Below are 16,304 nucleotides of genomic sequence, written 5' to 3'. Positions count from 1 at the left end.
GGGAATTTATAGACCTAATTTTATATGATGCAGACAGCACAAAAGATGTGCAGTAGCAACAGCGGCCTCGTGTGGTCACTGTGGCAACTGTCTTGGTAGGCCATCTGAGTACCCGGAAGAAAAATGACTGGAACACACAAACAGGAAGTGACGTTTATGACTTCTGGGTGAAGCGAGGCAATCATTCAGGTATTTACAGTCAGAATCTTTCCTGTCCGTTTATTAGGTGTCAGTGTGTGACGCATGATGCGCGTAGTATAAACATATTCAGCTTCTTTGTATGTGAGATTTTTACTAAAATGCTGATCAGGCGGATGATGAACGCAATCTGTACTATGGCCACCAGGTGGCGCTATGACATAACATTATTATATTAGTACCATTTACATGTTCCAGAATCAAACCTCACACTTTTTGGAGATATAAAACAGATATTTGATCTTTTTTCAGAGCCCCTGTGACACCCCCCTCTCCTATGTAACCGTGGTAACACCAGTGTAGCCATAAGGGTATGTTCACACGACCTATTTTCAGACGTAATTCACAGGTGTAATTTTTTTTCCGAGTTTTTAGACGCGGAAACCGCTCCAAAAAACTCATCAAAAACAGTTCGAAAGTGCCTCCCATTGATTTCAATGCGAGGCGGAGGCGTCTTTTTCCCGCCAGCTGTAAAACCGCCTCGCGGGAAAAAAGCGACATGCCCTATTTTCGGGCGTTTACGCCTCTGACCTCCCATTGACTTCAATGGGAGGCAGAGAAAGCGTATTTCGCAGCGTTTTATGCCTGCGGCGTGCAGGGAGAGGAAAATCTGCCTCAAACTTCCAAACGGAATTTAGAAGCAGAAATTCCGCCTGCAAAAAACTCTTACGCCTGAAAACCCGTCTCCATTACGCCTACAAACATCTGCCCATTGCTTGCAATGGGTTTTACGATGTTCTGTTCAGACAAGGTGTAATTTTACGCGTCGCTGTCAAAATACGGCGCGTAAAATGACGGCTCGTCAAAAGAAGTGCAGGTCACTTCTTGGGACGTTTTTGGAGCCGCTTTTCATTGACTCTATTGAAAACAGCTCCAAAAACGGCCACAAAAACGCCGCAAAAACACAGCAAAAAATACGAGTGGCTCAAAAAACGTCTGAAAATCAGGAGCTGTTTCCCCTTGAAAACCGCTCCTGATTTTCAGACGTTCTTGAAGCCGCTCGCGATTTATTTTCGCTGCGTTTTTCGCTGCGTTTTTTACGGCCGTTTTTGGAGCTTTTTTCGCTAGAGTCAATGAAAAACGGCTCCAAAAACGTCCCAAGAAGTGACCTGCACTTCTTTTTCACGGCCTATTTTTACCACGTAAAAAAAACGTGTAAAATGACACCTCGTGGGAACAGAACATCGTATAACCCATTGCAGGCAATGGGCAGATGTTTGCCGACGTATTGGAGCCGTCTTTTCAGCCGTAATTTGAGGCATAAAACGCCTCCATTACGTCTGAAAATAGGTCGTGTGCACATACCCTTACAGTGACGGTCACAGTGCCCACATGACAGCAACAGTCAAGGGCCCCCATACCAAGGACAACCACCTTTCTACCAGAACAGTGACAGCCAAGGTGCTCCCATAACATTGACTGTTGCTGTTATGTGGGCACTGTGACTGTTACTGTTATGGGAGCACTATGGCTGTCACTGTTCTGGGGGAGAGTTGGTTGTCCCTGTTATGGAGGACTTTGACTGTTGCTGTTATGTGGGCACTGTAACTGTCAAAGTCCTCCATAACAGGGACAACCGACTCTCCCCCAGGAAAGTGACAGTCACAGTGCCCACATAACAGCAACAGTCAAAGTCCCCCATAACAGTTGATTAACAGCTGATGGCCACTGTTACATTGTTTGAATATATCAATTGCATCATCATCAGTTTTTTTGTCTCAAGTGATTACAACTGATGCAAAAACCGATTCAAAAATGTATCAGTTGCATCAGAATTTTTACTACAAAACCATCAGTTGTCGTTAGTTGTCATCCGTTTTTAACATCAGTTTTTACCACAATGGTCCACCAAAAAGGTTGTCTAGGGTCTGAAAATGCCACACCCCCTCTGTATATAATGCCACACCCCCCTGTAGATAACGCCACACAGCGCCCACTGTAGATTGTGCCACACAGCGCCCCCCTGTAGATAGCACCGGATACATATAGCGCTACCCCCCTTCTCCTGTAGATAGCGCCACTCAAGCTCCCTCTAGCATATATGGACAGTGGCGTCAGGGGTTACTCCCTAAACGGAATCCCCGGCCGCAGCATTACCAATGCTGTGGCCGGGGATTGCCTCAAGAAGGACCCCCTGACGCCACTGTCCATATATGGACAGTGACGTCAGTGTCTACTCCTTGAGTGGAATCCCCTTGCCAACTCTGGCCAGGGATTCCGCTCCAGGAGGAGATCCCTGACGTCAATGTCCATATATGGACAGTGGCGTCAGGGGGTCCTTCTTGAAGGAAACAACCCGGCCACAGCATTGGTAATAAAGTTGACTTGTTTACAGAACGCTGAGTTGGCTCCATTTTTGGTCAGAGATCTTCAAGTGTAATACTGGAAGGTTCCCACGGCTAAAGAGAGTTCAGTGCTCCAGAATTAAAGGGGTTGTCCGGGCAGGGGGCGGTTTTTCATACTGATGACCTTTCTATAGGATAGGTCATCGGTATATCATTGATGGGGGTCCGTTCCGGAAGCAGATGGCTCACAGTATAGCGGCCGTGAATGTGACTAGAGCTGCAGTTCTGCAGCACGGCCGCTATACAGTGTATGAAGCACTGCATGCCCAGCATAACATCCGGTGCCCGGAGGCAGCCCGAACAGCTGATCGGTGTGGGGTCCGGGTGTCATATTTCACCACTTATTACATTACCGGGTACATATCACAATGTAATGACCATTACTCACCGTCTGCTGGAAGTTGACATGGCCATAACCAAGAGACCATCTTTTGATCATGTTCCTGCAGACACGTATAGACAGCTCAGGCCCATCTGGACTAAACTTCTGATAGATAGAGGAAGGCCATAGGATATTGGCTGTTACTGTGCGGATCTCCACTGAAGAAGTAACGGAATATTCTCATCACACAAAGTCTGTCGTTGGGTTATGCCATCATTTTGCGATCGGTAGAAGTTTTACTGCCATATGAACCCTCGCTCTCGATCATTGCCCTCTTGCGGCTTTAACAGTCTCTACTCTTCTGGGAAGGCTTGCCACAAGATTTTGGAGTGTGACCTCACAGATGCTTTTTTTGGCTGAATGGGCACAAATTCCCACAGACAAGCACTGATATTGGATGAGTAGGTTTTGCTCGCAACCCGTGTTATAATTCATCCCAAAGGTGTTGGATGGTCCTTTGTGCAGGCCACACGAGTCCCTACACAACAAACTCATCAAACCATGTCTTTATGGACCTTGCTTACAGGGGCGCAGTCATGCGGGGACAGGAAAGGTCCTTCCCCAGTAGACACTATGTATTACTGTAGGTAACGTTCAGAGGCGCAGATTCACCCATCAGACTACCAGATAACAAGACGTCATCACTCTAGAGAACGACGTGCTTTACACCTCTCCAGCTGACTCCTGGCATTGTGCAGGGGGATCTAAGGAAATCCATTTCATGAAGCTCCTGACACACAGTTCTTGTTCTGCGCCACGTTTAAAGCCACTGAGCTCTTCAGTACGACCCATACTACTAGCAATGTTTCTCTGGAGAGTGCATGGCTGTGGGCTTGATTTATGCACCTGTTTGCAATGCGTGAAGCTGAAACAGCTCAATGCGTGAAGCTCAATAATTAGGGGGGGTGTTCACGTACTTTTATCCATATAGTATTGTCTCTCACCTCCCACATGCTGTATTTTCTCCTTACTGCCAAGAGACACAGAACTAAAAATTAAAGAAGAGCTCCAGTGGAAGCACAACTTTCCATGTCTGCACCCCCACCTGACTGTATATATCACTCTACACTTCTTTTATGTATACTGTACTTACTTTTTGAACGCCTGCCTTGTCCGTGCTTTAAAAGAAGCCTCCGTCTTGATTCTTAGATTTCCCCAGCTTTCTCTTCCTCTCTGCTTTGCTATCAATCACATGACCAGCTAAAGACCATATCATTTCTTTATGCTGGGGGACACTGTGATTATTATTCTCTCTATATTCTTCTAAATAAGCTGAGAAACCATAAGTATACAGACAGGGAGGCTGCACTATATTCTTCTACACCTGTGTGACAGGAACCTGTCTAAGTATCAGTGGCAGTTGATGATAGAAGTTTCTGTTTCCCCCTGTGTATAACTAGTGCGGTACAGGAACTGCTGAAGCCTGTGATGGGTGACACATAGATCTCCGGAGACCCAAGTAGAGAAAGTAGTCACCGAGCCGGATTCACACTGCTGCTAAGCAACCGTCCCGGTCTGATATATATAGAGATAAATAACAGGGGAGAGACCGACACATGGAATACCAGAATGCAGCACATGGGAGAGGTTAGTTTTGGCCGGAGTGTCCCTTTAACATTCCATAATTATATCATCTAGTTATCATCTCTTTATTTGTAGATCTCATTCGGAACCATCTACACGTCATTGTTCTTTGTGATGGATAAGGGACACATAACGGAGAAGATACTGAACGTCACCCTGGAGATAATCTACCTTCTTACCGGGGAGGTAAAATAATCCGGGACTCATGTATATGTCCTTTCTCTTATCTTTCTATCCTACGGACAATATTATAGAAAAAGCAAAAGATCACGTCATCATAATTGATTTGTAAATATAAATGCTGTAACAAATCTTCTCTGGTGCATAGATATTTATTTTAATACAATGATAGCGCCCCCTAGCATTTTGACTGCCCCCCTAATGCTGCTTCCACCTTCCTAAACAGTCCGCGGTGGACACGCATTATAAAAGTTATGATTTTTGGAATGGTGGGAGGTAAAAACGAAAATTGAAAAAACCGAAAATAGGCTGTTCATTAAGGGGTTAATAACCTATCATTCACCTGTTCTATACCTGGACTGAGTTACCTGGTGGTGGTTACATTCAGTTATCCTTTGGATGCATTACTATGGACTGATCTGTGGGCTACAACATAAGGTGTCTTAGCCTGGGGACTGTGTTACTCCCTCTGCAGGCGGGGTGTTGCGGTGGCACTGGTTGCCATGTGGTGCGCCACCTAATAGATTAGGGACCCACTTAAAAGAAGTCGCCATGAGGAGGCAGGTTGGCTTATACGATCAAAATGTTTACTAAGAACTTCCTGTTCATTTTGATTCTCTTGTATGTTCCATCTCGATATCCAGGATTGTCCAGTAGTGAAGAAGACTTCTGGTGACTCTCTATCCCCCAACAGATGTCCCTACATGTCTGGAGGATGGACCAGTACCATCACGGAGCCTTCACTGATACCTAAGAGAAATGAGAGCTACGTAATGGGAAGAGCAGAGTTCACAGCAGCACAGAATCTGCACGCTCCTCTCCTGAAATACTCTGTGCTGCTGTGAACTCTGCTCTTACCATTACGTAGCTCAGTCTGTTACCTCTCCTCCACTCCTGTCCTCAATAACACCTTCACATGATTGGCAAGTCACCACCCCGCACAAGATCCACACGCTCATCTCCTGAAATACTCTGTGCTGCTGTGAACTCTGCTCTTACCATTACGTGGTGACTTGCCAATCATGTGAAGGTGTTATTGAGGACAGGAGTGGAGGAGAGGTAACAGACTGAGAGCTACGTAATGGTAAGAACAGAGTTCTCAGCAGCACAGAATCTGCACGCTCCTCTCCTGAAATACTCTGTGCTGCCTTAAACTCTGTGGACAGGTCAGGATCCTGTTTCTTTCAAATGTTGCACTGTAGCGCAGCCTTATATAGTGGATCGAGCGGTTTCCCCAGCAGCATTTAAAAGAAACAGGATCCTGACCTGTCCACAGAGTTTAAGGCAGCACAGAGTATTTCAGGAGATGAGCACGGCCGGCCACGGGCAGCCGGTCGTTTTTCCGAGCCGTGCTCCCATTATAAAGTATAGGAGCACGGCCCGTAAAATAAAAAAATGGAACATGTTCTATCTTTTTAACGGCACGGGCACCTTCCCGTGAGAAAACGGGAAGGTACCCGTGGCTAACAGAAGTCTATGGGCCCGCTATTTCGGGTCGTAATTACGACCCGTAATAACGGGTGTTTTTACGGTCGTGTGCATGAGGCCCCGTAATGACGGGTGACTACGTGTGTGCACCCGTCATTACGGCAGCGTTGCTAGGCGACGTCAGTAAATAGTCACTGTCCAGGGTGCTGAAAGAGTTAACTGATCGGCAGTAACTGTTTCAGCGCCCTGGACAGTGACTACCGATCACAATATAGAGTAACCTGTCAAAAAAAAAAGACGTTCATACTTACCGAGAACTTTCTGCTTCCTCCAGTCCGGTCTCCTGGCCGTTGCCTTGGTGACGCGTCCCTCTCGACATCCGGCCCGACATTCCTGTGTGACGTTACAGCCCATGTGACCGTTGCAGCCAATCACAGGCTGCAGAGGCCTCTGCAGCCAATCACAGGCTGCCGCGTCAGGAAAGAAGGTCGGACTGGAGGAAGAAGAGGGACTCGTCACCAAGACAACGACCGGGTACGTATGAAATGTTTTTTATTTTATTTTTAATCAGCAGCCTCTTTTCTCTATCAGTGATTGATAGAGACAAGTGGCTGCCGATTTGTATAATATTTTTGACCGGGTTCGGCCGAACCCGGTGAAGTTCGGATTCGCTGTCCCGGTTCGCTCATCTCTACCTGTCAATATTGTTTCTGACAGAGGGGTACAATTTGTTTCATTGTTTTGGAGAGCCTTCTGTAAGAAGTTGGAGATTGATCTGTCCTTCTCCTCGGCCTTCCATCCTGAAACTAATGGCCAAACTGAGAGGACTAATCAGTCTCTAGAACAATATTTAAGGTGTTTTATCTCTGACTGTCAATATGATTGGGTTTCCTTCATTCCCCTCGCCGAATTTTCCCTTAATAACCGGGTCAGTAACTCGTCAGGGAACTCCCCCATTTTCTGTAATTTTGGGTTTAATCCACGGTTTTCCTCCCTTTTACCTGGTAGTTCCAACAATCCCGAGGTAGATGTCGTTCATCGGGAACTGTGCACAGTCTGGGCCCAGGTTCAGAAGAACCTAGAGGCGTCCCAGGGCATACAAAAGACTCAGGCAGATAGAAGACGTTCTGCTAACCCCTTGTTTGTGGTCGGGGATCTGGTGTGGCTGTCTTCAAAAAATGTGCGCCTTAAAGTTCTGTCTAAAAAAAATTCTCCCCGGTATATAGGGCTGTACAAGGTCATTGAGGTCCTTAACCCTGTCTCCTTCCGGCTGGAGTTACCCCCGTCTTTTCAAATACACAACGTGTTTTATGCCTCCCTCCTGAAACGCTGCTCCCCGTCCTTGGTTACCTCGAGGAAACCTCCGGTCCCTGTTCTCACCCCTGAAGGGGTAGAATTCGAGGTGGCCAAGATTGTGGATAGCAGGATGGTCCAAGGCTCCCTCCAGTACCTGGTCTATTGGAGAGGATACAGGCCTGAGGAGAGGACTTGGGTACCCGCCCGGGATGTTCACGCTGGGGTATTGCTCAGGAGGCTCCATCTTCGGTTCCCCAATAAGCCAGGTCCACCTAGGAAGGGTCCAGTGGCCCCTCATAAAAGGGGGGGTACTGTAAAGGATCTGCCAGACACCGCTTCTGTGTCGACACCCGTGGTTAATCAGTCTGCACCTGCTCCTAGGTCTGATAGAGTGACTCGATCTGCTACCACTCAGGCTGGTAGGCTGAGGAGTGGGAGAACCTATCACAGCCTGGCCAGACAGTTCTAGCTCCCGCCCTCGGTCTATGTATACCTTCATTTCCTGCTTGTCTTTGCCTGTGATTCTCTCTGGTTTCCTGGCTCTACTGTTCCTGCTATAACTATTCACCTCTGCTTCATATGACCCTGGCTTGACTGACCATTCTCCTGCTCTGCGTTTGGTACCTCGTACACTCCTGGTTTGACTCGGCTCGTTCACTACTCTTGTTGCTCACGGTGTTGCCGTGGGCAACTGCCCCATTTCCCTTAGCTTCAGTGTACCCTTGTCTGTTTGTCTGTTGTGCACATATTGAGCGTAGGGACCGTCGCCCAGTTGTACGCCGTCGCCTAGGACGGACCGTGCAAGTAGTCAGGGACTGAGTGGCGGGTAGATTAGGGCTCACCTGTCTTCTCCCTACCCCGACATTACAATAGGATTGTATAGAAAGAAACCTAGTTTGTTATTAGTACCATTTTGGGTACTTTTTGATCACTTTTTATTACATTTTTTTAAGGATTTAAGGTACCCAAAAACCAGCAATTCTGGTGTTTTTTTTTTTTCTCATTCTTTTTTAAATATGGCATTTACCCTGCAGGTTAAATAACGTTATTTTAGATCAGACTTATACGGACAAGTCCATCAATTATGTTGATTTTTTTTTTTTATATCACTTTAGAGGATGAGGGTCTTTTTTTTTTTTGGTGTATTACTAAAAACTTTAAGGGTATGTTCCCACACACCGGATACGCTGCAGATTTTCTGAAACAGAAAATCTGCAGCAGAATCTCAATAAAAACGCTGGTCAATGTGTGACAGAAATCCCCACCAAATAACGTGTTTCTTCGGCTCATTTTGCTGCGGTAATGCTGTGTTTTACCTGCGGATTTCGTTTTAAACATTGGTTATAGCAAAGTATATGTGCACCTGCGTGTTTCCGCTGCGCAAACGCTGTAAAAACCGCAACAACATAAATCTGTTGCAGAATTTCTGCTCCCTATTGAAGTCTATGGGCCAAACACGCAGGATCTCTGCACAACACGCAGCATGAGAAACGCACCGCAGAACACTTTCGCGTGACTTTTCTGCGGTTTTGTTTTCCGCAGCGCGGGCATGAGATTCTCTTATTCACTTTGCTGCTACTGTAAATGCTGTGGAATATCCGCACAGAGTTCAGTTGTGGAAATTCCGCAGCATTTACGCTACGCGAGAACCCGGCCTTACTCCCTTTTTTTTTTGTAAACATTTTTTCCATCCCCCTAAGGACTTCCGTATTGCTGTGTATTGTGCTATTTACAGCCTCCTATTAAAGGGCTTAATAGGAGCACAAAGATGGCAGACCTGGGGTCCTTTTTATTAGGCCCCCAGACTGCCATGACAACCATCAACACCACGTAAGTGAGCCCGCTCCATGCTCCTCTCCTCGTGCCATAAGGTACAGTTACGTCCTGGTGCTACAAGAGGCTTAAAGCACCGGCCTCACCTACAGCAACTTCTGTATAATATACGAGCCCGTACACCAAATGCTCGGCTTTCCGAGAAAAGCCGATCAGAAACGAAGCGGCTCAGCGCTCACCTGAGCACTTCTCCTGCTTCGTTTTAGCGATCTGTGGGGGTCTCCGTGCTCGGACACCCAGTCATCAAAACTTCAGACATCTCACATTTTACATTTCACATTTACCCAAGTTGACTTTAATTGTTAGTGACCGCCAATACACCTTTTCAAGTCGCGGCATCGGAATAAGTAAACAGAGCAGGGAGCCGTTAAATCTCCCTGCTCTCAGCTGCCTGAGGTAGCTGAGGGCTGGGGGCGTCCCTGCTCGAACGGGTGAGATCGATATCAACATCGCTCTCAGCCGTTTAACTCCTCAGATGCGGCGCTCATTAGCGAGCGCCGCATCTGAGTGGTTTTGGAGAGAGGGAGGGAGGGAGCTCCCTCTCATCCCACCGGCACCCGGCGATAAGATCACCGAGTGTCTGTGTCGTGTATGGCAGCCGGGGGCCTAATAAAGGCCCCAGGTCTGCCTGTAGTGTATGCCTGCTGGGTCATGTCAGAGGCATGTCCTAGCAGATGCCTGTCTGTTTTAAACGGACAGGCAGTAATACACTGCAATACAGAAGTATTGCAGTGTATTATAAAAGCGATCAAGGGATCGCATATTAAAGTCCCCTAGTGGAACTAGTAAAAAGGTAAAAAAAAACTTTAATAAAGTTAACAAAAAAAAGTGAAAAAAAATAAATTAAAAACCCACTTTTTCCCATTACAAAATGCTTTATTATTAAAAAAAAAACTAAATAAAGTAAAAAAGTTACACATATTTGGTATCGCTGCGTCCGTAACGACCCCAACTATAAAGCTATTACATTATTTAACTCGCACGGTGAACGCCGTATAAAATTAAATAAAAAACAATGTGTGAATCTTGCCGTAAAAATAATGTGATAAAAAGTGATCAAAAAGTCGCATCTACTCCAAAATGGTACCAATAAAAACGACAAGTCGTCCTGCGAAAAAAAGCCATCGTACAGCTGCATCGGCGGAAAAATAAAAAAGTTATTGCTCCTCAAATATAGAGACACAAAAACAAATAATATTGAAAAAAAAAGTGCTTTCACTGTGTAAAAGTAGTAAAACATACAAAATCTATACAAATTGGTATTGTTGCAATCGTAACAACCCGCTGAATAAAGTTATTGTGTTATTTATACCACACGGTAAACGGCGTAGATTTAGAATGAAAAAACAGTGGCAAAATTTGTTTATTTCCTATTCCCCCCGAATAAAAGTTAATAAAAGTTAATCAATAAATTATATGTACCCAAAAATAGTGCTAATAAAAAATACAACTTGTCCCGCAAAAAGACCTTATACAGCGATGTCGACAGAAAAATAAAAAAGTTATAGCTCTTGGAATGCGGCGATGGAAAAACTTAAACAATAGCTTGGTCATTTAGGTTTAAAATAGGCTGGTCACTAAGGGGTTAAAGTTAGAAACTTTGCAAATAGAACAAACCATTGTAGGATGGAGGTAACCAACGTGACAGGGTCAGTAATGAAAACAACGGGATCATTCATGGAGGCTGCAGTGGTATATGGGTGTAATTACCGGCTGTCAGACCCTGTATATCAGGGGTTTTACCTAATCTTCTGGAGGAGCGTTTAAAAAAATCAGGATGAAAAGTGCTGGGGAGAGGGGGCATCCCTGCCGAGTAACATTTTTAATATGAAATCGATCAGAAAGTGTACCATTAACCCTAAACTGTTGCTGGCGCAGAGTATGAGCAAAACACGGTTGAGATTAAACTAGATGGGAAACGAAACTTCGTAAGGGTAGCGCGCATAAAATCCCAGTTGACACGGTCAACAAGTCTTTTCGGCGAGAAGAATCAATGGGACCCACTGGAATAAAACCCATGTGTTCAGGACTGATCAGCTCTTTCAAGAACTCTGATGTCCCGGCTGCCAAAAGCTTAGACCACCTTTTTACATCAGTATTAAGAGAAATCTCAGTAGGCCAGAAAGCACCGACCATGAGGGAGTTACAAATCTTTATAGATCTGGGAACCAGGATGTCAGAGGATCTTTTGTAATAAGCGGTCAGAAACCCATCTGGACCCAGTGGGATAGTAAAAAATAGGTTATGCAGTCCTGTCCAGACAGGGATCCCGGCCATCAGGAGTCGTGTTGATATTATCAAGGTATTGGTAGTAGAAATTGAATTCTTTAGCAATACTGTCCGTGTGCCAATCAGCGTCATACACTTCTCTCCATTCATTTACACAGCACATAGCGATATACCTATATCGCTATATGCAGCCACATAAACACACTATAACATTACTGCAGTATCCTGACAGTGAATAAACATTACCTCCAGGCAGGACGTGATGTCTATTCAGAATCCTGTCACTTCTGTAGCGTCTCTGTGATATTTACAGCAATGCAAGCGTAATCTCGTTTGAAATTACAGGTTACATGGTAATCTCGCGAGATTACGCTTGCCTTGCTGTAAATACCACAGAGACGCTACAGAAGTGTCAGGATTCTGAATAAACATCCCGTCCTGGCTGCAGGTAATGTATATTCATTGTCAGGACGCTGTAGTAACGTTATAGTGTGTGTATGTCCTGTTGTAGGATGAAATTGGCTCCAATCCAGCGCTGTCCACAGGGTATGGCGTTGCAAAATGGAGTGATAGCCTTCCTTATTCAAAATCCCCTTTACCTTGTACAAATCTCCCACTTTACCAGCACCAAAGCAACCCCAGACCATCACATTACCTCCACCATGCCTGACAGATGGCGTCAGGCACTCTTCCAGCATCTTTTCACTTGTTCTGCGTCTCACAAATGTTCTTCTGTGTGATCCAAACACCTCAAACTTCGATTCGTCTGTCCATAACACTTTTTTCCAATCTTCCTCTGACCAATGTCTGTGTGCTTTTGCCCATATTAATCTTTTCCTTTTATTAGCCAGTCTCAGATATGGCTTTTCCTTTGCCACTCGGCCCTGAAGGCCACCATCCCGGGGTCGCCTCTTCACTGTAGACGTTGACACTGGTGTTTTGCGGGTACTATTTAATGAAGCTGCCAGTTGAGGACCTGTGAGACGTCTATTTCTCAAACTAGAGACTCTAATGTACTAGTCTTGTTGCTCAGTTGTGCAGCGGGGCCTCCCACTTCTCTTTCTACTCTGGTTAGAGCCTGTTTGTGCTGTCCTCTGAAGGGAGTAGTACACACCGTTGTAGGAAATCTTCAGTTTCTTGGCAATTTCTCGCAAGGAATAGCCTTCATTTCTAAGAACAAGAATAGACTGTCGAGTTTCACATGAAAGCTCTCTTTTTCTAGCCATTTTGAGAGTTTAATCGAACCCACAAATGTAATACTCCAGATTCTCAACTAGCTCAAAGGAAGGTCAGTTTTATAGCTCCTCTAAACAGCAAAACTGTTTACAGCGGTGCTAACATAATTGCACAAGGGTTTTCAAGTGTTTTCTAATCATCCATTAGCCTTCTAATACAGTTAGCAAACACAATGTACCATTAGAACACTGGAGTGATGGTTGCTGGAAATGGGCCTCTATACACCTATGTAGATATTGCATTAAAAACCAGACGTTTGCAGCTAGAATAGTCATTTAGCACATTAACAATGTATGGAGTGTATTTCTGATTAATTTAATGTTATCTTCATTGAAAAAAAACTGTGCTTTTCTTTCAAAAATAAGGAAATTTCTAAGTGACCCTAAACTTTTGAACGGTAGTGTATGTAAACTGGGCAGAGTACATCAGGGTATATGTAAGCTGTGAGGAGTACATCAGGGTATATGTAATCTGTGAGGAGTACATCAGGGTATATGTAATATGTGAGGAGTACATCAGGGTATATGTAATATGTGAGGAGTACATCAGGGTATATGTAATATGTGAGGAGTACATCAGGGCATATGTAATATGTGAGGAGTACATCAGGGTATATGTAAACTGTGAGGAGTACATCAGGATATATGTAATATGTGAGGAGTACATCAGGATATATGTAATATGTGAGGAGTACATCAGGGTATATGTAAGCTGTGAGGAGTACATCAGGGCATATGTAATATGTGAGGAGAACATCAGGGTATATGTAAGCTGTGAGGAGTACATCAGGGTATATGTAAGATGGGCGGAGTACATCAGGGTATATGTAATATGTTTGGAGTACATCAGGGTATATGTAAGCTGTGAGGAGTACATCAGGGTATATGTAAGCTGTGAGGAGTACATCAGGGTATATGTAATATGGGCGGAGTACATCAGGGTATATGTAATATGTGCGGAGTACATCAGGATATATGTAATATGTGAGGAGTACATCAGGGTATATGTAAGCTGTGAGGAGTACATCAGGGTATATGTAATAGGTGAGGAGTACATCAGGGTATATGTAATATGTGAGGAGTACATCCGGATATATGTAATATGTGAGGAGTACATCAGGGTATATGTAAGCTGTGTGGAGTACATCAGGGTATATGTAATCTGTGAGGAGTACATCAGGGTATATGTAATCTGTGAGGAGTACATCAGGGTATATGTAATATGTGAGGAGTACATCAGGGTATATGTAATATGTGAGGAGTACATCAGGATATATGTAATATGTGAGGAGTACATCAGGGTATATGTAATATGGGCGGAGTACATCAGGGTATATAATATGGGAGGAGTACATCAGGGTATATGTAATATGTGAGGAGTACATCAGGGTATATGTAAGCTGTGAGGAGTACATCAGGGTATATGTAATATGTGCGGAGTACATCAGGGTATATGTAATATGTGCGGAGTACATCAGGATATATGTAATATGTGAGGAGTACATCAGGGTATATGTAATCTGTGAGGAGTACATCAGGGTATATGTAATATGTGAGGAGTACATCAGGGTATATGTAATATGTGAGGAGTACATCAGGGTATATGTAATATGTGAGGAGAACATCAGGGTATATGTAAGCTGTGAGGAGTACATCAGGGTATATGTAATAGGTGAGGAGTACATCAGGGTATATGTAAGCTGTGAGGAGTACATCAGGATATATATAATATGTGAGGAGTACATCAGGGTATATGTAAGCTGTGAGGAGTACATCAGGGTATATGTAATATGTGAGGAGTACATCAGGGTATATGTAATCTGGGCGGAGTACATCAGGGTATATTTAATATGTGAGGAGTACATCAGGGTATATGTAATCTGTGAGGAGTACATCAGGGTATATGTAATATGTGCGGAGTACATCAGGATATATGTAATATGTGAGGAGTACATCAGGGTATATGTAATCTGTGAGGAGTACATCAGGGTATATGTAATATGTGAAGAGTACATCAGGGTATATGTAATCTGTGCGGAGTACATCAGGGTATATGTAATATGTGAAGAGTACATCAGGGTATATGTAATCTGTAAGGAGTACATCAGGGTATATGTAAGCTGTGAGGAGTACATCGGGGTATATGTAATATGTGAGGAGTACATCGGGGTATATGTAATATGTGAGGAGTACATCAGGGTATATGTAATATGTGAGGAGTACATCAGGGTATATGTAATATGTGAGGAGTACATCAGTGTATATGTATGATGGGCGGAGTACATCAGGGTATATGTATGATGGGCGGAGTACATCAGGGTATATGTATGATGGGCGGAGTACATCAGGGTATATGTAGGCTGGGCGGAGTACATCAGGGAATATGTATGATGGGCGGAGTACATCAGGGTATATGTAAGCTGGGCGGAGTACATCAGGGCATATATAAGCTGTGAGGAGTACATCAGGGTATATGTAATCTGTGAGGAGTACATCAGGGTATATGTAATATGTGAGGAGTACATCAGGGTATATGTAATCTGTGAGGAGTACATCAGGATATATGTAATATGTGCGGAGTACATCAGGGTATATGTAGGCTGGGCGGAGTACATCAGGGAATATGTATGATGGGCGGAGTACATCAGGGTATATGTAAGCTGGGCGGAGTACATCAGGGCATATATAAGCTGGGCGGAGTACATCAGGGTATATGTAAGCTGGGCGGAGTACATCAGGGTATATGTAGGCTGGGCGGAGTACATCAGGGTATATGTATGATGGGCGGAGTACATCAGGGTATATGTAAGCTGGGCGGAGTACATCAGGGTATAATAGGATGATGGGCGGAGTACATCAGGGTATATATAAGATGGGCGGAGTACATCAGGGTATATGTATGATGGGCGGAGTACATCAGGGTATATGTATGATGGGCGGAGTACATCAGGGTATATGTAGGCTGGGCGGAGTACATGAGGGTATATGTAATATGTGAGGAGTACATCAGGGTATATGTAATCTGTGCGGAGTACATCAGGGTATATGTAATATGTGAGGAGTACATCAGGGTATATGTAATATGTGAGGAGTACATCAGGGTATATGTAATCTGTGAGGAGTACATCAGGGTATATGTAAGCTGTGAGGAGTACATCGGGGTATATGTAATATGTGAGGAGTACATCAGGGTATATGTAATATGTGAGGAGTACATGAGGGTATATGTAATATGTGAGGAGTACATCAGGGTATATGTAATATGTGAGGAGTACATCAGGGTATATGTAAGCTGTGAGGAGTACATCAGGGTATATGTAATATGTGAGGAGTACATCAGGGTATATGTAATATGTGAGGAGTACATCAGGGTATATGTAATCTGTGAGGAGTACATCAGGGTATATGTAATATGTGAGGAGTACATCAGGGTATATGTAATATGTGAGGAGTACATCAGGGTATATGTAATATGTGAGGAGTACATCAGGGTATATGTAATCTGTGAGGAGTACATCAGGGTATATGTAATCTGTGAGGAGTACATCAGGGTATATGTATGATGGGCGGAGTACATCAGGGTATATGTAATAT

At 44.3% G+C, this 16,304-nt stretch overlaps 1 long non-coding RNA gene across 1 annotated transcript in view; it reads left to right on the top strand.

Moving 5' to 3' along the window:
* Positions 1 to 5,044, top strand: part of LOC142663390 (uncharacterized) — a 221,122-nt gene extending 216,078 nt beyond the window's left edge. Inside the window, exons 2-3 of the long non-coding RNA XR_012851088.1 lie at positions 4,326 to 4,512; positions 4,585 to 5,044. This is a non-coding gene — a long non-coding RNA (uncharacterized LOC142663390). The remainder of the gene's footprint in view (positions 1 to 4,325; positions 4,513 to 4,584) is intronic.
* Positions 5,045 to 16,304: the final 11,260 nt, after the last annotated feature.

The sequence above is a fragment of the Rhinoderma darwinii genome, chromosome 11 (genome assembly GCF_050947455.1).
Source record: "Rhinoderma darwinii isolate aRhiDar2 chromosome 11, aRhiDar2.hap1, whole genome shotgun sequence".
Taxonomy (NCBI): domain Eukaryota; kingdom Metazoa; phylum Chordata; class Amphibia; order Anura; family Rhinodermatidae; genus Rhinoderma; species Rhinoderma darwinii.
Note: the sequence above shows the minus strand (reverse complement) of the source record. Positions and strands in the feature narration are given on the sequence as shown.